This window comes from Phoenix dactylifera, unplaced genomic scaffold (assembly GCF_009389715.1).
Source record: "Phoenix dactylifera cultivar Barhee BC4 unplaced genomic scaffold, palm_55x_up_171113_PBpolish2nd_filt_p 000076F, whole genome shotgun sequence".
Classification (NCBI taxonomy): Eukaryota; Viridiplantae; Streptophyta; class Magnoliopsida; order Arecales; family Arecaceae; genus Phoenix; species Phoenix dactylifera.
In genome coordinates, this window is record NW_024067675.1 from 1,505,783 (window position 1) to 1,527,717 (window position 21,935).

At 40.0% G+C, this 21,935-nt stretch overlaps 1 long non-coding RNA gene across 4 annotated transcripts; it reads left to right on the forward strand.

The window, feature by feature from the left end:
- Nucleotides 1-3,251: 3,251 nt before the first annotated feature.
- LOC120104682 lies at nucleotides 3,252-5,782 on the forward strand. Of its 4 annotated transcripts, none has more exons than XR_005507058.1 (4): nucleotides 3,252-3,494; nucleotides 3,663-3,854; nucleotides 4,145-5,345; nucleotides 5,448-5,756. It is a non-coding gene; the product is annotated as an uncharacterized LOC120104682 (long non-coding RNA). The 4 variants fall into 4 exon arrangements; XR_005507056.1 differs by having other exon boundaries at nucleotides 3,277-3,494; nucleotides 4,145-4,274; nucleotides 5,270-5,782; XR_005507057.1 differs by having other exon boundaries at nucleotides 3,282-3,494; nucleotides 3,660-3,854; nucleotides 4,145-5,756.
- The last annotated feature ends 16,153 nt before the right edge of the window (nucleotides 5,783-21,935 follow it).

Here is a 21,935-nt window from a genome sequence, read left to right on the forward strand (position 1 = left end):
AGAGTTAAATTAAATGGCGTGCTAATTTTACTTGATGCATACGCTGAAAATATGAATCAAGATGCTGAATCTGCTAAAGATGAGGTAAGACAACTTCTTTATGATATTTATGCTATATATGATGAAAAAATTCGTGGATCTAGAACACAAATACAAACCTCTATTCCTCCTTCTAGTAGTTCTCGTTCGTCATCTATTTTTTCATTCATTGCACAGAGAAGACACACACATGCTTCAAGTTCCTCTTCATCTTCTTCATCTTTAAGTAGTGAACTAGAATTTTATTTACGAAATGATCTTCAGTCTGCATATGATGAAAATCAAATAGAGAATCTAGATGTATTATCTTGGTGGAAGAGTGTTAGAAATCAATATCCTGTTATGTCTGCAATTGCACGCGATATTTTAGCTGTGCCGATGTCCACGGTAGCATCGGAATCCGCTTTTAGTGCAGGTCGGCGTGTTCTTGACGAAAAGAGAAGTAGGATGACGGGCAAAACGGTGGAGATGCTTCTCTGCTTCAAGGATTGGCTGGATGCTGAGGCAAGACTTCAAGATAAAGGTGGACATAGTACAACATCTTCTGATGATGATGATACAAACACTACTGAAGAGTGAAGACTGAAGACTGAAGACTGAAGACTGAAGACTGAAGAGTGAATACTGATTCACTGAATCACTGATGATTAGTAAGATTTCTTAATTTTTTATAATTGTACATTTTTATTGTATTCTGGAGGTCAGACCAAGGTCCAAACCTCGGCCCTTTCTTAGTTTCTTATTGTATTCTAGAATCTAGAGGTCAGACCAAGGTCCAAACCTCCCTTCATGTACCATTTTGATTGAAATTAATAAACTGGTAGGGGTCTATGCCAAACCCCCCACCATTAAGGTGGCTTTATATTCATAAATCAAGATTTCTTAATGTTCATAATTTATTAATGTATTAAAAAAATTTTATCGGGCCGAGCCGGGCCCAGGCCCGGACCGTGCCAGGCCCGCGTGCCAGCCCGGCCCAGGCCCTTATGGGCCGTGCCGTGCTAGCACGCGGGCCGTGCCGTGCTTGGCCCGCGTGCCTAGACCGGGCCGTGCCGGCCCAGGCCCGAAGCGGGCCGTGCCTGGCACGGCCCACTGGCCAGGATTCGCTAGCCCAGCACGGCCCTATCAAAGGGGCCGTGCCAGGCACGGCCCGTCACTGTAGCTGGCGGGCCGTGCCAGGCACGGCCCGCTTCGGGCCGTGCCAGGCACGGCCCGCTTCGTGCCGTGCCGTGCCGGGTCGTGGGCGGCCCGGCCCAGTGCCCATCTCTAACCTTCTGGATCAAAGTATTATTGTTCTTAACCAGTTTCAAAATAACTTCAATGACTATACTTCCGTTGTGCACTCTGATCTAACCCAGCAAATATCTACGGCCGCTAAATGATTTCCAACCAAAATATTACTTTGTATTAGGACTAAGAAAATCCAAATTTTAAATTTTCAAGTAGAACTAGAGCAACATCTCTAGATCTCCTTGCCCTCAATTATGTAAAGTGCACTTACGATACATAACGCACAAGCCATTAGTCAAGTTTAAGGTTATTGCATGATTTCTACAATCTTTTTAGAACCCAAAATATCTAGGCTTAATTTTAAGTGGGTTAAACTTGGATTCTCTTAGCAATTTGATTAGACAATCTAAATCGATCTTTCTTTCAAAAGGATTTACTCCAATATCACTATGAGTAAAATTAACTCTATTAACCTCTAAATCTTTCTTGACCAAGATTCTTAATATCTGTCAGCAATGCCATATGTGATAACTCATATAAGCATCTCTACTCAATATAACATTATACTAATAGCTTCATCAAATCATAAATCTAGACTTGAGTTAATTTAAAATACCCAGTAGTCTCCAACTATTATGAGAAAAATCTAGTAGCTTGATCAAAACATAAAAAATTCAAATTACTATAATTTTTCACCAATATGCGTCCTCATAGCCTTAAAAATAAAATTAAACCCCACCAATAGAAATAGACCTATTTCCAATATCCAAACATGCCAATTTCAAATATAATCCATATACATATTTAACCTCGAAGAACATTCCTTTCTAGTATTATGAAAAATCTTTCTTAGGCCACTCTAATACTATGATAGATCCACACACAAATTCGACTCTAATAATTAGTAGCAAAACTAAAAGTGCTATCACATCTACACCAATATCAAGATTGAACTTCTAAGTTATTTAAACAACATATGAATCAATCAACATCGTACGATATAACCAACTAATATAGTATGCCATGGTTAACCTTCCTACACTTATCTTAGGTTAAACCTCCTGTATTATGATCGGAGACAAATCATCCACTCCTTTTATACTCATTGTATTGTTGGAATTTGTATCCTAAATGTCAATCGTCAGCAAATTGATGATTGAATTTTGTAAATGAATTGACAAATTAATAAAGTGTTATTTGGCATTATTCATCATTTCATCTTCAAACGAACTCTTATATGATGAAGTCCTTAGGACTTATGTTATGATAAAGGAGGATTTATCTTTGAGTCCTTAAACTTGTTTGCGATCAAATGATATGTTGTTACTAGGACGACAGCATTATCGAGACTAGGTCGTTGCGTGATATATACGTTGGTTGTCCTCTTAACCAAGGAGTGTGGAGACACTGGTATGCCACACAGGTAAAATGTAGGAGTACATTTCATTGAACGTGACCAATTCTGGAACGCTATACTGTCGAGAGATGTTCCGAGTGGATATGGGTATAAGTTTAGCCCTCTGACCTGAGACCGTAACCTGTGACTAGCAAACAACTCACTGTACTTTGGTACCGGACTACCTGAATTTCTAATCTAGTGACGGAAGGTCACTAGGTGCAGTCAAGTACTTGCGTAGTCAGTTGTGAGTCAAGAAGGAATTGACCCCTCCTGAAAACAGGAGATAATGTCTTGTGATTAATTTAGCAAAATCTTGGCCAGGGTAATCCTAGTAAGGAGTCACGGGATATCTAAAGTTAATCACATAATGGATGTAGGGATGGCAAAATATGACCCGACCCGCCAACCCGACCCGTGTTCGACCCACCATAAATAGGTTCGGATTTGGCCTAAACAGGTTCGGGTCGTAAACAGGTTGACCCGTTTAACCTGTTTATTAATTGGGTCGGATACGGGTTTTAAATGTCTTGACCCGTTTAACCAATTTAGATCGTAATTGAGCTGCTATCGTCCATCTCAGATCAGATGGTTTATAATCACTAGGAGTCCTCACAAACCCTAGGTCCCTAACCCTTTTCTATTCCCCGTGCGCTGTGCAGCCATGCAGCCATGTCGTGCAAGGGCTTGGAGGTGGAAGCACCGAGCACGCGAGTCCGAGAGGAGGGGAAGATCGCAGCGGTTAGGAGGAGGGGAAGAAGATCGCCGCGAGTCCGAGAGGAGGGGAAGACGAAGATCGCCGCGGTTAGAGGAGGGGAAGATCGCCGCGGTTAGTATTTTGATGTTCTCATAATTTCGCTACTGTCCCAATTTTTTATTTTCCTTTTGTTTTGTTTTTGGTTTCAATCGATCTTGGTTAAGCAAGTTTTGCAAGGATTTCTCACTTGATTTAGATTTTTATTCACAAGGTTCTGAAGATTTTCTTTTGGATCAGCAGTTCTTCCGACGAAGTAAGAGCTTCGTTACCTTTTTTCCTTCTTTGTGAAGTTGTTGCTCTTCTGGTCCTCGGTGTTCTCCGATTCCGGCTTCTTTCTTCGGTGGAGTGAGAGCTTGGAACCCTAGGATCGTCAGATCGGACGGCGGATCGGCCCAGAAAACAGAGTTGAGAACCGTTTCTTAGATAGGAGAGGTGATTTCATCCATCCATTTTCCGGAGTTAAATCTTCGATTTTCTTTCTCCCTCTTTTTATATGCAATATTGCAATGTTACTTATTTTCTTACCCAGGTTTGAAATCCATACATTTGATTTCAACCTCCAACGTAGTAGTATTTAGGAAGGATTTAAGAAGAGCGACTATTTGCTTTTTTTTTTGACAACTTGATAAAATGACCAAGATACTGTTTTTTCTTAAAAAAATGCTGATCCTATTCATCGACTTCTTTTTATTAAATTAATAAATGTATTTGCTGGCTTTCAGGTGGAAGCTCCTGGAATTAGCTGGATCTCTCTCATTGCCGAAAGCAAGTCCATTTACTTGGATCTTAAATAAGCTTATCATCTACCTCATGTTTGTGTTTGTCTGCACTGTAATACTAATTTGGTAAAAGGTGTGCTTTTTGCCTGGCGCTGTTTGGAATTTTCTGAGATTTGGTAGCATGAGCACAAGACGGGGTTTTAATTTCCATTTGATATTATTTAAGTGTCATACGGTATTTTCTTGAGCATACTGCTACCCCGAGGATAGCACTAAATCCTTTAGCTGACCTATCAACTATGTGAGAACATTATCTGTTGTTTGATTTGAAGTACTGCTTTGTTTATTCCTTGAGAGCAGAGATCAATGAAATTCCATACCGCCTTGTAGTTGCTGGTCGATTTTTCTTCTACATGGGTGGTCTTTGGAACTTGTATTTGTGGAGGTTGGTTTTGGTTGTTGTTAAATTTGGCTCCTTTTTCCCCTGAGAAAGTTCTTAAGTTTGGCCTCTGGCTTATTCTTTGTATCTTGCAGATAATATTATAGTAGTAATTCCCTCTGTGAAATCTTTCCTTTTTCTCTGTCTTTTGGACCTCTTCCATGCATAGATGTTGCTGAAGGATTGCTCCTTATTGCATTAACAGAGACCATCTCAATTTTATGGATAAGTGTCGCCTTAGTTATTGTTGTGTCTTGTTGTTTTTATTTTTTATCTTTGTTGTTTTCTTGATTCATTGTGGTTATACTGTTGTAATTTAGGTTTGTTATGCTGTTTGTTTGTTATGCCATTTGTGTCCCTCGGTCAAATCAGTTTAACTTGTTATGTTTGGTCTCTTTGTTTCTAAGATTCTGGTGTGGATTACATGCTATGTGCTAGTGTCACTGGGGTAGGTTCTGTATATTACTGGTCCACTGCATTTCTTTCTTCTATCATATTATGTGAGTTGCTTCTGCTCATAAAGCAAACTAAACTGTGTTCCATGGGTCTTTACTGCATATTGTTGTTTCAGCACTTTCGGTGCCTCTAAATCTTATGATTTACATTTGTTGCTTCACTAACCTCTCATGTATCTCAAATGCCTTTCATGATTTACATTTGTTGCTTCACTAACCTCTCATGTATCTCAGATGCCTTTCATGATTTTCAAAAGCTTTGGATTATATTGACAAAATTGTCCTTGTCTTTTCTCCAGGATGCTTACGGGTACCATTTATGGATTACGGATATTTGTCTGTGCTTGTTAAATTAGATAGAGATTGTACCAATAAGCTGCAACCTTACTTCAGTGAAGCATGTCCTTTGCAGGCAAAATTTCTCAAGGTGAAATTGTTGTTAACATTGAAAGACTACTCAAGTGCTGTTTCAGAGACTGGATACATACTTAAACAAGATGAAGATAATTTGGAGGCACTACTGTTTCGTGGCCATTCTTATTATTATCTCTCAGACCATGATGTTGCTACATGGTTTGACTTATGAAAATTCCTATACAGAATTACAGATATATGTAAAAGGTTTCAAACATTGTGTCATATGTGCACTCTTCTGCACTTTGCTGCAATGATGTTCTCCTTTTATTTAAGCTGCAGTTATTAGCTCAACTCTGCAGATTATAACATCCAAACATTTGCAATGTCTAATGTTTGCACATGTTTAACATTCTGTTGCATGCTAGAGCTAATTTATTCTAGTGCTTTTGGTATGCCAAGAAAAAGTGAACAAAAAGAACATAAAAGTTTCGAAGAAAGTTTAAGAATTAAGATGCAGGCAGTCCTATATCTATGTTGGTAACCATGCATATTGTTCAGACGTGATACACTTTGCTAAAGGAAACAGATTAAAGCCTAAAGGAAACAAAAAGGGGCAAGCAATCTTTTTTTCAACTAATTTTCTTAATTACTACAAACAGGTTAAACAGGTCGGGTCGGGTTGGGCAAACAGGTTAAACAGGTCGGATTAGGATGGGTTGGGCTAAACAGGTTAAACAGGTCGGGTTGGGTTGGGCAAACAGGTTACCTGTTTATTAAATAGGTTAAACGGGTCGGGTCGGGTTACCTGTTTAATAAGCAGGTCAGGTTCAGGTTGTAATTTCTGACCTGTTTAATAAACAGGTCAAGTTCAGATTTATGATTTTCTGACCTGATCTGTATCTGATCCGACCTGTTTATGCCTGACCCGACCCGATTGCCACCCCTAAATGGATGTACTAATTATAGGGTTGACAGTGAGCTCTAAGTCATCCTGGCATTAGGAGTCAAAGGGATTGAATTATACAGTAACCATAGTACAGGATTCCAAAATATTTGCTTCGCATATATTCGGCCTATCCGAACGTCGGGTACCATTGCTAGATGGTTACATCGATTCCTATACTACCGGCCTAGGTTCGAACCTATGAGGTCACACGCATAGAAGATTCCTGATTGATCAAGAAGGCTGATGAATGATTAAGAATCATTCAGAGTAATTTGGTCAATTTGATTGGCAAATTATTTTATAAAATAATTAAAGTAATTATTGGAGGATTAATTAGTAATTAAATTACTAATAAACTCAATTTGATTGAGTAATTGTGCTAAGGATGAGCCAAATTGAATTGGATTCAACTTTGGGCTCAATCAGAGTTTTGACCTAATTGGATTAGGTCGGAACCAAAAAGGACTTAAGCTGATCAAATTAATTTTAAATTAATTTGTGCTTAATTGGGGATTGACCTAATTGGATTAGGTCCAATACAAAGTAATTAATTCAATTTGATTGAGTATGGATGAGCCAAAAATTGAATTGGGTTCAATTTGAGCTCAATCAGGGTCTGACCTGATTAGATTGGGTTCAACCAAATTGCTTTGTTTTAATCCGGGTTTGACCAAATTTGATTAGGTGCAACCCAAAAGGATTAGGCTCAGATGATGTGGCAATTAGTGGTGACATGGAATTGGATTTCATGAATTTTAAATAAACCAAAATTATTCCATGGCGCATGGACCCATTGCTTGACACATGGCGACATTGTTTGTTGTTTGAATTTGAATTCAAACATTAAGCAATATATTAAATGATTTCATACGTCAAATAACTTTTCTAGCTAGCGTGTGAACCTCTGAATCATTTAAATTCGAATTTCAAATGAAATATATGCGACAAGAGGAAGAAAAATTCTGCTGCATGGATTTCAAATTCCTCCCCTCTTGCACATGTGTTTAAAATTTGAATTTAAATCAGATTTGGTTAAGATCTGATTTGGAGTGTTCCTATTCCTTTGCATGCGCCAACTAAAGAAGATTTTCTGAAGATAAATTTCTAATTTTGAATGAAAATTCGGAGGCCATTAAAAGGGGTCAAAAATAGGCACCGAAAATACATCCATTGCAGCCTTCTTCCTCACACGCCTCCTTCTCCTCTTCTTCTTCATTTTAGATAGGGTTTTCAGGGTGAATATCTAGAAGATTCAAGATCAAATCTGAGTCCTCTACTTTCCTTACAAACCTCATCTCCATCTGCTTCAAGACGATTGATCAAGAGTTGATTGAATCCCGGCGAGCAGATTTCAGCTTTCAAGTATTCTGCAGCTACTAGCACTGTTGCGAAAGAAGATCCTTCAGGGCTTCGCGTGTACTTCTCGTAGAGGCCATTCATGTGCGTGGCTGCGAAGTCAAGGATCAGATCTATAACTTTCATCCATCATAAAAGGTATTAATCTAGCACTAATCATTTATTATGGTGTCAAGGTCTAGGTCCGATTCCTCGAGGTTTTACCCTCTTTTGGGGCTCCTCACGGAGATATCTCCAGAATCCATTCGATGGATATTCGGAGATTAATTGGAATAGAGTTCTTAAGTTTCAGATCTGATAGTTAATCATGCATAAAAGTTTTAGCATAATTGTTTAAATGATTCCGGCATAATCCTATGTATTCTTAATGTGCTGATTTCTAGATTTGATCTTGTAAGCATGCATGAATTAAATTGTTTGATTTATTTTTCCGCTACATTTTTGAAACTTAAAAAGAACTACGTGTGGCTTGATCCCCCTTGTGAAGGGGTACGTAGGCAACCCGATCAGGTTTAGCTATGGTTTAAAAAAAAAATTCAGCATACTTAACACCGAAGAACATAGGATGCACTTTCATGTATATCAAACCAGATACATACATTTTATCATAATGCCTAGTGATCTTTCACCTAAGCACTGAATTTAATTCTGCTTCTTTTGTCACGTCCCAAATGATCATAACCTCAAGATCTAATATATTTCTATCACAATCTCTGGTGATCTTTAAACCTAAGCTCTGATACCATAATAATATCACACTCCAGATTCGGAGCATGACATAGCCGTGCTATCAAGGGGTACAATCCATGATATCATAAATCCAACATTATATTTAGCCTTCAAATCCATCTCAAATATAATAGAATAAATAGGAATCCAATTTCATTATCCATTAAATAAAACCAATACTAGTTTAGTGCGTCTAAATTCAAATATTAATGCCAAACCCATAATTCTTAATATTCAAAAAATCATTGGCTACAAAGTCATAGTCAATTTAAAATACTAAAATTCTTTTACAAAATTGTCAAGCTTGCTAGCACGATCTTTAAGCCTAGACCAACCTTCGTTCCTATTGACCTTATTCGTCTAGAGAGAAAAATAAATTTAGAGGTATATGAGCGACACAGCTCGGTAAGTAAATTTTACACTACTTTACTAGATCAAGCATAATTTTTTTTATGTCAATGCATCATTTAAGAAATATAATAGGTATTCCAAAATAAGTACTTTATAGTACAATATATTAAAATAAGTCATAAAGCAAATTAGGCATGAACAAATCATCCATCTTTCATAAACATAGTTCCAAATTTATTTTGCAAATAAATTCGTAAATCATTCTTCACGTTATTTAATCCTATTATAGATGAAAATATTGCTCACAGATATCCATGCTATGGTCACTATAATCCGTGATAGGATCATCTTCGTAATCGACAAGATATTATAGTTCGTATTCATTACCAACTTTAACATATTGGCAGAGAGCCATTTTTGTTGGATGCTAGCTCTAGGGTGTTGATTGGCCTTCATTTTTAGGTGCAGATATAGCAATCTGAGAGTCTTTAGAAAACTTATATTTTTTTCTTAAAATATACATATAAATTTATAAAAAAATACTAAATGACGTGATCAGATTCATATTTCATAATAAAACTATATTCATTAAAATATTTATGAATTTATTTTTCATAATAAAGCATGATTTTTATAACACATATGCTGACCCATAATTTTAAGAAAAGCATAATATTTCTGCGTGTAAATTTTATGCACAAAAAATATGATCAATTGAAAAATAACAAGAAGTGTAAGATCTACTTACCTCTTTCGTCTTGGACCGTCAAACTTTACTAGGCAATTCAGTTAACCCTATTAAAAATGTTAAAAGCAAAATTAATTTCTATTTGACAATTTTAATTGAAATAAACTAATAAGAAATAGGGCCGAGTAGCCAGATGATAACATTCGACGATTCTGGGTGGGTCAGGCCTAAGCGATTCAATCAGAAAAAATAGGGCATGGACTCGATCAGGGCCAAGGATGTTTAAAATAGTTTATCATGAGTAGGCTCCATGGACACTTGACAAGACCGGATGATCGGTTAGTAAGTGACCCGCACACTAGGGCAGTTTAGGGCCTTTTTTCAAGAATCAACTCAGGTTTGTAAATCAGGTCGACATGCCCCGATTTTAGGTTTTTTAGGTCTTCTAGAGAGAGAAGACTCTCTTGTTTCTTCTCAAAATAGGGTGGGGCCTGTCTCTCCCCTTTCGTTCTCAGATCAAGGAGGTGGCGTCCACCAGGCGGCCAAGCTAACCGACTCCTATGGCGATGGCCCAAGGCATCCTATACACAAAAGCATCACCTAAGGAAAAAGGAAGATAATCATCAAAGTATAGATCAACTCCACCTAATCATTGTTATTTCCCTAACCTACCACCACATAATCTTAGGGGTCCCCACGAGCAGCAAGGCTCGACATTTTTTCAGCAGCTGGTGGCAACAAGCATGGAAGGAAGAAACACCGAAACAGGGCACCCCCTGCTTCATATTAAATCTCGGCGATTATCCAGTTCAAAATGCAAGCAAGGAAGGCTATAAGCCTAGGAAAAGAAGGAGAGGAAGGCAGACGATACTCACCTCAATCCGATGAGGTTCCAACAGCCCCTTTCCAACGATAAATCTAAGAGAAGATTCAGAGAAGAATCGTCGAGATCAACAGCGATTCTTGGAGAAACCAATGATGGCTTTCAACGAAGGAGATGGAGGAGTTAAATAGGCAAAATCCTAGAGTTCTACTCGAACTCAGATTGCCTGGATACCTTCGATTTTTGCCGGAATTGGAAGAGAAGAGAAGATTCCTATTGTAGTCTTCTTCTCCATTGCATCATGCCATAGGGCATGGTGGCCTTGGGCTTGGCCTCTTCGGGCCGGCCCACAAGCCTAAGAAAGCCCAAGAAAAACTAGGCTATTACATTTCTCACGTAAATTTCCTCTAAACCAATCAAAATGTGCCCCTAAGCCTCGCGGATTACTTGGGCGATGAAAGTTTTTTTGCTCCCAGGGGCTGATAATGATCCTCTAAAACCTTGATCCTCAGGGATCTCGTCCGTTAACCACGTATTGGTATCGAGGTTCCATGTCATCCACCACTTAGGTGTTGAATGTCTTTTTGTCAAAAAAAGTGAGATCGTATCATTAATCATAATGAGCGAAAGTAGGTTGACCAGCAGTTTGTTGATCTAATAAAGTTCAAATTTGGAATCTAGGCTGCTTCCTCGGCTCCTCTGACTGCCAAAGTGGTTGCTCCTTTGCTGCTGCTGCATGCCCATCTTTATTGAAAGATCAAATATTTACTGATTGCTTTGTGGCATCGCAGCCTTATAAGAATTCCTTCTATTTGTTACTTAACAATTATTCGGAAATATGAATTTATTATCTTCCGATGGAATATGTGTTAGATGTATGCCCTAGAAGCCAATTTGGCTGACACATTGTTGATTCTAGGGACATAATTTTGTACTTGACTGTTTATTATTGAATAAATAAAAGGCATCTTTTCATTCATATTATTTATGTGTCTATGAATCGTCCAAGGAATTAATAAGATGATGATACATATTCTCAAGAGTTGAGAATTTGAGCCATGTATCATTGGTGATTAATTTCTAAATGCTCCTGATCAATGGATCATCACGAGGACGGTGATCGATCCGATCAGTGCACAGATCACTTTTCTTCTGGATGGACGAGACTTGAGTCCACAGTGTAGGGACACTGAAGTGATAGTGCAGGTGCTTGTTAGAGAACAAGGGTACTGAGCGTGACTAAGACAAGAAGTCACTTGGATGTCTATCCACTCGTCATTGACTTGCTTGATGTTGCAGTAGTGTGACTGGTCCTTTGACCTGCGGTGCTTCGGCTACTCACAGTGAGGTTATTGTAGTTTGACTGCACACATACATGGTCTCTAGCCATATGGGTCCATGCAGTGTAGATTGGCTGCAGTAAGTTCACTGTAGGAGTAGGGTATGCACCTATAAGGAATCTATCGACCTTGATAGAAGAGGAGTGATCCTATGTGATTTGTTAGACTGAGTTCTAAGACCTTGGCCAGGGCAGTAATATAAAGTGGAAAAAGAGTTTTCCACCATCGAACTCAAGTCGAATAAATCTTGACATATGACAGACGATGGGGTTTGACGAGTTGTCCATGACCTCCGTCCTGTAGGGATCCACGATAGTAGGATTGTATCACATGTTAACTGCACCTAGAGGTTCATCATTCCATTCTGCTGGGTAGCCACTACATGCTGCTAGGTGTCACTGGTGGATGGTGGGACTCATAGGAATTATCTTGATGATCGATAAACCCTAATGAGTAGAGTTGGAATCGTTCCAACCCATTGAAAGGAGTTTTCAATGATATAGTGATAGAGATCACAATATATCTCACTACCAGTCAGAATAGAACCTATGGGGTCACACACAATAGAAGTATTGACCGATCCGATGGTTGAAATCGTGATTAGGAATCACAAGAGATCAATTTGATTGATAAGAAGTTGAAGAAGGAACAAAGGGAATTAATTAATTGGACTTAAACACAAATCCTACTTCGGGTAGGATTCCTAGAGTCCTAATTGGATTAGGACTGGGAATCCTAGTTGGAGTAGGACTGGGATTTCTACTTGGAATAGGATTCCTACAATCCTAATGAGATTAGGAATTTTGAATTAAAATTGGATTCCTACTTGGAGTAGGATTCCTAGAAATCCTAATTGGATTAGGACTTCGGATTCAAATAGAGTCCTAATTGGATTAGGACTAAAATTAAATACATCCTAATTGGATTAGGATTTCTCAAGTCTAAATTAATAATCTAATGAATCAACATGACTCCTAATTGGATTAGGATTGAAGAGTTCAATTGAGTCATGGTTCATTCAAGTCCTAATTGGATTAGGACTAGCATAGATTGAACCCAATTTGGCTAATCCTAATTAGATTAGGATTAAACCATGAAAGAGTGACCTAATCCTCTTTGGAAGAGGATTAGGCTAACCAAGTAAGAGGGGCATCAGCCCCTCTCCACTTGATTAGGTGCGACATGAAGAGAGAGGGGGCCGGCGCCCCCTCTTGGAAAGTAGTCAAGGGCTCCTAACTTGTAGGAGCCCTTCATCCTTATTAAAGGAGGACTAGGGCCGGCGCCCTAGGTGATACTTTTCTCCTCTTCAAGCCGTGGCCACCTCCCTCTATCTCCTCTTGGTTCAGCCGCAAGCAAAGGGAAGAAGATCTCCAAGCGTTGGCGGCCTCCTCCCCTTCCCTTCCTTCATCCAACGCAAGGAACAAAAGAAGGCTGCGTAGGGGCTCATCTTCTTCCTCTTCTTCATCCTTCTTCTTCCTCCTCTCAAGCACAATCAAGGGTTGATTGAAAGAGAGGAGATCAGCCATCAAAAGAAGTCTCTGCAAGGGAGCTAGCACCCTGGGGAGACAAGAAAACATTGATCGGTCCTCTACTTCGTGTGGATACCCGTAGAGGCCGGACGTTTGAACGGCTTCAAGCGAACCCTCTTCCAAAACCACGAATTCAGATTTGCGGTGATCATCTACCAGCGCAAGGTGAAGATTTGATCTTCCTATTAGTTTTAAAAGTTTTAATTCTTACCTAATTACGAAAGGTCTCGAAACAACGTTCATGCGATGAACGTCGATCCCGCACATGCCTCTTCCGCTGCCATCTGATTTAATTTTTGAAATATCAGCGGCATGGGCGGGTTCCCAACAGTGGTATCAGAGCCTAGGCTTCGTAGATTAAGGTAAGAATTAAATATCTAAAGGCATATTAGATCTAAAAATTGAATGATCATGCATGCTGAAAAATTCTGCATGCAGATTTTTCAGGGGTGCTGATTTTTTGCATGCTGATTTTTATGTGATAAAAAGATGATTCTAAATGCATTGTTAATGGGATTACAAAGTTTAGAATCATGATTAGCATGATCAGCGACCTATGTCATGATACAATCAGTTAGTTTTCAGATCTGAAAATTATAATTGTTGCATACGGTGATGATCATAGGATTCAACCCCTTTTGGTATCAAATGTAATGACCTGCGATGTGATCTGCGATGTCATGTAATTTTTCAGATGCTTGCATGCATCTTATTTGATGTTTTGAGAGGCCTGCGTGCCTCCTAAAAGGAGATGTAATTTATTTTTATTTTTATTTTACATCTGGTTGTATTTCTGTGATGTGATGTACATCAACGATCAAGCTGAAGCAAAGGCATGAGATGAAAGGTGATCTAAGTGGTTGATGGCAATGGGATCAAGAGTTGATCAAGGATCGAATCAAGAAGGCTTAGAACCAATTCAAGAGTTGAAGACCACTTGATCGATTGATGTGCATGTGCTTGTAATACGACCTAATTAGAATCCATGATCATCACCTATTTAAAGTTTAACTTTATTTGATGCTGCGATTATAACTGCCTGTGATGTACCGTTTGCATGAGATGTGAATGCGAGTCGGGTAGATAGGTTTACATGTGATGTAGCAAACCCAATTGAGACCTAAATCAAAACCTCCTCAATCAAGTCGAGAGTGAACCGACATGAGCAAGTCATATTAGATTAATTGATCTAATTGGTGTCTAGGAAAGCATGAAAGGTGGTTACTTAATTAGGACCTTACTCTCTGAGTAAGGGGAGCCTCCCACCTGCTTACCTGGCCAATTGTTCGATTACCTTTTATGAAGGGCTCAAGTTGCAAATACTAAGACCTGATTAACCAATATTAAGTCAATAGGTCTTCCACTGTAGTAGAGCTGCTAAGGCCTTTCTGATGTTGATTTGTCTCGGCTGGACACAGTGGTCAAGTTGCATCGGGGGGCTGGACCTCTCTATAGACATGAGATGTTGTAGGGTAAAGGTGGGGTTGGGCACCAATAACTGTTAGGTGAGGACCCAATGACGACTTTATTCCTACGGTTATACGGTGGGTCTGACTTAACTAAGCGATGGGGCCAATAACTGTTAGGTGAGGTCTTCATGGCTTAGAGACCAAGTTACACTGCAACATGCTTGAGAAGCATTGTACAAGAGTTGTACACTCATCCATCTATGTGTCACCAATAACTGTTAGGTGAGGTGGCATGTAAATTGGTGGGACCACAGTACCCACTAGAAACCCTAGTCGTGTGGGATTTCCGTTTTCCTACCAGGGGAGTGTGAGGGATTCGAGAAAATAGTGGGAGTTACATTTGTTCTAAAAGACCTTAGAACAGATTAGGATCAAGTACAAAAGTCTAACTAGAATCTTTACTCTCTGCAGATACAATGTCGGCTTCAAACCCTCTGACCCGTATTCTTGAGACCAACCGACTGACCGGAACCAATTACAAAGACTGGCTTAGAAATCTCAAAATTGTTTTGGACTGTGAGAAAATAGGCTACATACTCGATTCAGATATCCTCACACTACCAGCACGTCCTACTGATGTTCAGCGTGAGTTGCATAAAAAGTGGTTGGATGATGACATTAGAGTAAAATGCTATATGATGGCATCCATGTCTAATGAACTCCAATGCCAGCATGAAAGTATGAAGACTGCTAGGGACATACTAGCACACCTGCAAGAGTTGTATGGTGAGCAAAGTCGCACAGCTTGTTTTGAAGTGTCCAAGAGACTTTTCAAAGCGAAAATGCGCGAAGGGCAGTCTGTCCATGATCACGGTCTGACCATGATCAAGGACCTAGAGGAGCTTGAGAAGCTTGGTATGGACATGCACAAGGAATTACAAGTGGATTTGATCCTACAGTCACTTCCTGATTTATTTGGTCAGTTTATAGTAAACTACCACATGAATAAGATTGAATGCACTAAGACTGAACTCATAAACATGTTGGTAACTGCTGAGGGAGCCTTGAAAGGTTCAAGGGGCAATGTCCTTGCTGCTGAGTTGACTTCTGGTTCCAAGAGAAAGTCTACTTGGAAGAAAAAGAAGCCTGCTAAGAAGCAGAAGAAAGACAAGAAGCCAAAGAAGGAAGTTCAAAAGAAAAAGGCTGACGACAAAGGAAAATGTTTCCACTGCAATGTCGAAGGCCACTGGAAGAGAAACTGTCCTTCATACCTCGAGAGCCTGAAGAACAAGAAAGGTGACACACCTTCAGAAGGTATAGACTTGCTCATAATTGAAACTAATCTAACGGTTTCTTCTACTTCTAGTTGGGTTATAGATTCTGGTTCTAGTGCTCATTTGTGCACTACCATACAGGGTCTAAAGGAAAGTAGAAGGCTGGCGGAAGGTGCGGTAACCCTTCGGGTTGGCAACGGGGCAAAAGTTGCTGCTGTGGCTGTGGGCACCTACCATCTGCGACTACCGTCTGGATTTAGTTTAATACTTAGAGACTGCTATTATGTACCTGTTGCTAGCAGAAATTTGATTTCTGTTTCATGTCTAGCACAGGAAGGTCATGTTTTTACATTTGACAAAGACTGCTGTTCTATTTATTTGAGAAATAAAATAGTCGCACGTGGTTTCATGATTGACAGTCTCTATCATTTACATATGGATGTATTTGTGAATGTTACCGAGCAAGATGTGAGTGCCAAAGGATCCAAAAGATCCAGAGATGAGATAAACCAAAGATATTTGTGGCACCTCAGGCTTGGCCATATTGGAGAGGACAGAATGAACAAAATGGATAAAGATGGGCTTTTAGGCTCATTGACTTCCGAGTCATATCCAGTTTGCGAGTCCTGTCTTCAAGAAAAAATGGCTAGACTGCCCTTTGTAGGACATGGGGAGAGGACCACTGAAATACTTACCCTAGTACATACAGATGTATGTGGCCCATTCGATGTGCTAGCCAGGGGACGTTATTCTTACTTCATTACCTTTACCGATGATTATTCACGGTATGGGTATGTGTATCTTATGAGACACAAGTCTGAATCTTTTGAAAAGTTCAAAGAGTTTAAGAATGAAGTAGAAAAACAAACTGGAAAACCTCTTAAGGCTCTTCGATCAGATCGAGGAGGAGAATACCTTAGTGGGGAATTCCGGGACTATCTCAAAGAAAACGGCATAGTCTCACAATGGACACCTCCGGGTACACCTCAACTCAACGGGGTGTCAGAGAGGAGAAATCGGACCCTATTGGATATGGTCAGGTCCATGATGAGCTTCACTGATTTACCTATGTTCCTTTGGGGAGATGCCTTACTCACAGCAATTTATTTATTGAATAGGGTTCCCTCTAAATCCGTTCCTACCACACCGTATGAGATATGGCATGGTAAGAAACCAAGTCTGGGTCATCTCAAGATTTGGGGATGTCCGGCCCACGTCAAGAGACTACAGGCAGACAAGTTAGAGGCTAGGACCATAAGTGCTCGTTTTATAGGATATCCTAAAGAGTCATTAGGATACAATTTTTACGTCTCAGAGGATCACAATGTGTTTGTGAGCCGTCATGCCATCTTCTTGGAAAATCAGTTTATCCTTGATAGAGGCAGTGGGAGGAAAATTGAGCTTGAAGAGAAAGTCTCTGAAAAGCAACGAGTCATGGATCCTATAGAACCCATTCATAAAGAGCCAGTACACGATATCCCTCGACCACCTCGTAGATCTAGTAGGGTCTCCCATCCTCCCGATAGATACTTAGGTATACTAGAAGAGGATACCGAGGAAATGTTCCTAGTGGAAGATAGGGATCACATACAGGATCCCAAAACCTACAACGAGGCGATATCTGATATCGATTCCGAGAAATGGCTGGAAGCAATGAAGTCAGAGTTAGACTCCATGCGTTCCAACCAAGTCTGGACCTTAGTAGACCCACCAGAAGGTATTGTACCTATTGGATGCAAATGGATCTACAAAAGAAAGATAGGTTCGGATGGAGAGGTAGAGACCTATAAGGCAAGGCTTGTGGCGAAAGGGTATAGTCAGCGCGAAGGCATTGACTATCAGGAGACCTTTTCACCTGTAGCCATGCTAAAATCCATCCGAACATTGCTTGCCATTGCAGCATTTCATGATTATGAAATCTGGCAGATGGATGTGAAAACTGCTTTTCTGAATGGATATCTTGATGAAGATATCTATATGGAACAGCCTTTGGGTTTCACTTCCAGTGATGGAGATCACAAGGTCTGCAAGCTGCAAAGGTCCATCTATGGACTAAAGCAAGCATCTCGGAGTTGGAACACTCGTTTTGATGAGGCAATCAAAACGTTTGATTTCATCAAAAACGAAGAGGAATCGTGTGTTTACAAAAAGGCTAGTGGGAGTGCTGTCGTTTTTCTCGTATTGTACGTAGATGACATTCTCCTAATTGGGAATGATATTCCCATGCTAACCTCGGTCAAGGTCTGGTTGTCAAAAGAATTCTCCATGAAAGACCTTGGAGAAGCATCCTATATTTTGGGAATAAAGGTCTATAGAGATAGATCTAAAAGGATGCTTGGCCTATCACAGAAGATGTACATAGAGGAGGTGCTGAAGAGGTTCAGCATGGAAAACTCCAAGAAGGGTCTCTTACCCCTTAGGCATGGAATTCATCTCTCCAAGAAGATGTGCCCCAACACATCTGAAGAGATTCAACGCATGAGCAAGATTCCCTATGCATCGGCAATAGGAAGCCTCATGTATGCCATGCTATATACACTATCTGATATAGCCCTTGCTGTGAGTGTCACAAGCAGATATCAGTCGAATCCAGGTGAAGAACACTGGACAGCTGTGAAGAATATTCTTAAGTACTTGAGAAGAACTAAAGATTTATTCTTGGTTTTTGGAGGATCATCAGAGTTAAAGGTAGAAGGGTACACAGATTCAGACTTCATGACTGATGTCGATGACAGGAAGTCAACATCTGGATATGTGTTCTTGTGCAATGGTGGTGCGATAAATTGGAAGAGTTCTAAACAACCGATCATTGCTGATTCTACTATGGAAGCCGAATATATCGCCGCCTCTGAAGCTGCTAAGGAAGGCTTCTGGTTCAAGAAATTCATTGCAGAATTGGACGTGATGACATCAGATGCCATAACACTCTACTGCGATAATAATGGCGCCATAGCCCTTGCTAAGGAGCCAAGGTCTCATCAGAAGTCTAAGCATATAGAGCGGCGCTTCCATCTCATACGCGACTATGTTGAGAAGAAATATGTAGAGGTGCAGAGAGTAGACTCCGCGGATAACGTGGCAGACCCGTTCACTAAGCAGCTGAGTCAGCAAAAGACTGAAGCCCACCTTGAGAAGATGGGCCTAAGATATATGACCAATTGGCTTTAGTGCAAGTGGGAGATTGTTAGATGTATGCCCTAGAAGCCAATTTGGTTGACACATTGTTGATTCTAGGGACATAATTTTGTACTTGACTGTTTATTATTGAATAAATAAAAGGCATCTTTTCATTCATATTATTTATGTGTCTATGAATCGTCCAAGGAATTAATAAGATGATGATACATATTCTCAAGAGTTGAGAATTTGAGCCATGTATCATTGGTGATTAATTTCTAAATGCTCCTGATCAATGGATCATCACGAGGACGGTGATCGATCCGATCAGTGCACAGATCACTTTCCTTCTGGATGGACAAGACTTGAGTCCACAGTGTAGGGACACTGAAGTGATAGTGCAGGTGCTTGTTAGAGAACAAGGGTACTGAGCGTGACTAAGACAAGAAGTCACTTGGATGTCTATCCACTCGTCAGTGACTTGCTTGATGTTGCAGTAGTGTGACTGGTCCTTTGACCTGCGGTGCTTCGGCTACTCACAGTGAGGTTATTGTAGTTTGACTGCACACATACATGGTCTCTAGCCATATGGGTCCATGCAGTGTAGATTGGCTGCAGTAAGTTCACTGTAGGAGTAGGGTATGCACTTATAAGGAATCTATCGACCTTGATAGAAGAGGAGTGATCCTATGTGATTTGTTAGACTGAGTTCTAAGACCTTGGCCAGGGCAGTAATATAAAGTGGAAAAAGAGTTTTCCACCATCGAACTCAAGTCGAATAAATCTTGACATATGACAGACGATGGGGTTTGACGAGTTGTCCATGACCTCCGTCCTGTAGGGATCCACGATAGTAGGATTGTATCACATGTTAACTGCACCTAGAGGTTCATCATTCCATTCTGCTGGGTAGCCACTACATGCTGCTAGGTGTCACTGGTGGATGGTGGGACTCATAGGGATTATCTTGATGATCGATAAACCCTAATGAGTAGAGTTGGAATCGTTCCAACCCATTGAAAGGAGTTTTCAATGATATAGTGATAGAGATCACAATATATCTCACTACCAGTCAGAATAGAACCTATGGGGTCACACACAATAGAAGTATTGACCGATCCGATGGTTGAAATCGTGATTAGGAATCACAAGAAATCAATTTGATTGATAAGAAGTTGAAGAAGGAACAAAGGGAATTAATTAATTGGACTTAAACACAAATCCTACTTCGGGTAGGATTCCTAGAGTCCTAATTGGATTAGGACTGGGAATCCTAGTTGGAGTAGGACTGGGATTCCTACTTGGAATAGGATTCCTACAATCCTAATGAGATTAGGAATTTTGAATTAAAATTGGATTCCTACTTGGAGTAGGATTCCTAGAAATCCTAATTGGATTAGGACTAAAATTAAATACATCCTAATTGGATTAGAATTTCTCAAGTCTAAATTAATAATCTAATGAATCAACATGACTCCTAATTGGATTAGAATTGAAGAGTTCAATTGAGTCATGGTTCATTCAAGTCCTAATTGGATTAGGACTAGCATAGATTGAACCCAATTTGGCTAATCCTAATTAGATTAGGATTAAACCATGAAAGAGTGACCTAATCCTCTTTGGAAGAGGATTAGGTTAACCAAGTAAGAGGGGCATCAGCCCCTCTCCACTTGATTAGGTGCGACATGAAGAGAGAGGGGGCCGGCGCCCCCTCTTGGAAAGTAGTCAAGGGCTCCTAACTTGTAGGAGCCCTTCATCCTTATTAAAGGAGGACTAGGGCCGGCACCCTAGGTGATACTTTTCTCCTCTTCAAGCCGTGGCCACCTCCCTCTATCTCCTCTTGGTTCAGCCGCAAGCAAAGGGAAGAAGATCTCCAAGCGTTGGCGGCCTCCTCCCCTTCCCTTCCTTCATCCAACGCAAGGAACAAAAGAAGGCTGCGTAGGGGCTCATCTTCTTCCTCTTCTTCATCCTTCTTCTTCCTCCTCTCAAGCACAATCAAGGGTTGATTGAAAGAGAGGAGATCAGCCATCAAAAGAAGTCTCTGCAAGGGAGCTAGCACCCCGGGGAGACAAGAAAACATTGATCGGTCCTCTACTTCGTGTGGATACCCGTAGAGGCCGGACGTTTGAACGGCTTCAAGCGAACCCTCTTCCAAAACCACGAATTCAGATTTGCGGTGATCATCTACCCGCGCAAGGTGAAGATTTGATCTTTCTATTAGTTTTAAAAGTTTTAATTCTTACCTAATTACGAAAGGTCTCGAAACAACGTTCATGCGATGAACGTCGATCCCGCACATGCCTCTTCCGCTGCCATCTGATTTAATTTTTGAAATATCAACGGCATGGGCGGGTTCCCAACAATATGGTGACTGAGTATTTCTTGTATGTTATGAATTTTTTTATCCCTTCTTCTGGATGTTGAAAGCCTCTTTTTCACAAGAATACAATGGAGTTTGCTTAAAAAAAAGAAGACTTAATAGAGTTTGGATCATATACCATCCTATGACAGCAAGGGCAGACAAGCGAAGAAACGAGGCTTTTGGCAAACCAACCATTATTACTTGTGCCCATCAAATAAAAAGAATGTTATTACTTGTGATGTGAAAGGATATAAAGATTATATATGGGTTACTGCAACCATTTCAAATCTCTAGCTATCTAGGCTTATTTGGTACTGTTTTTTTATTTAAAAAAATCAAAATATGGAATCCAACGGAGAAAATATATTTGGTAATCTTGTTTTATTTCCATCTTTTTAAATAATTTTTATTATTTCCGAATAAATAAAAGTGAAAAAATTCATCTCCAATTTTTTTAAAAATGGATTTCCACCGTTTACCTCCCAACCTCTTTTCTTCTGCCAAATCTCGTCTTCAGACCTATCTCCCCCGCTTAACCATACCGGCTCTTTGAGACTCACCGGTCATCTCTCCGCCTCATGCTGAGTTATTTCTCATCTTTAGTCACGTCGTTGTTCCA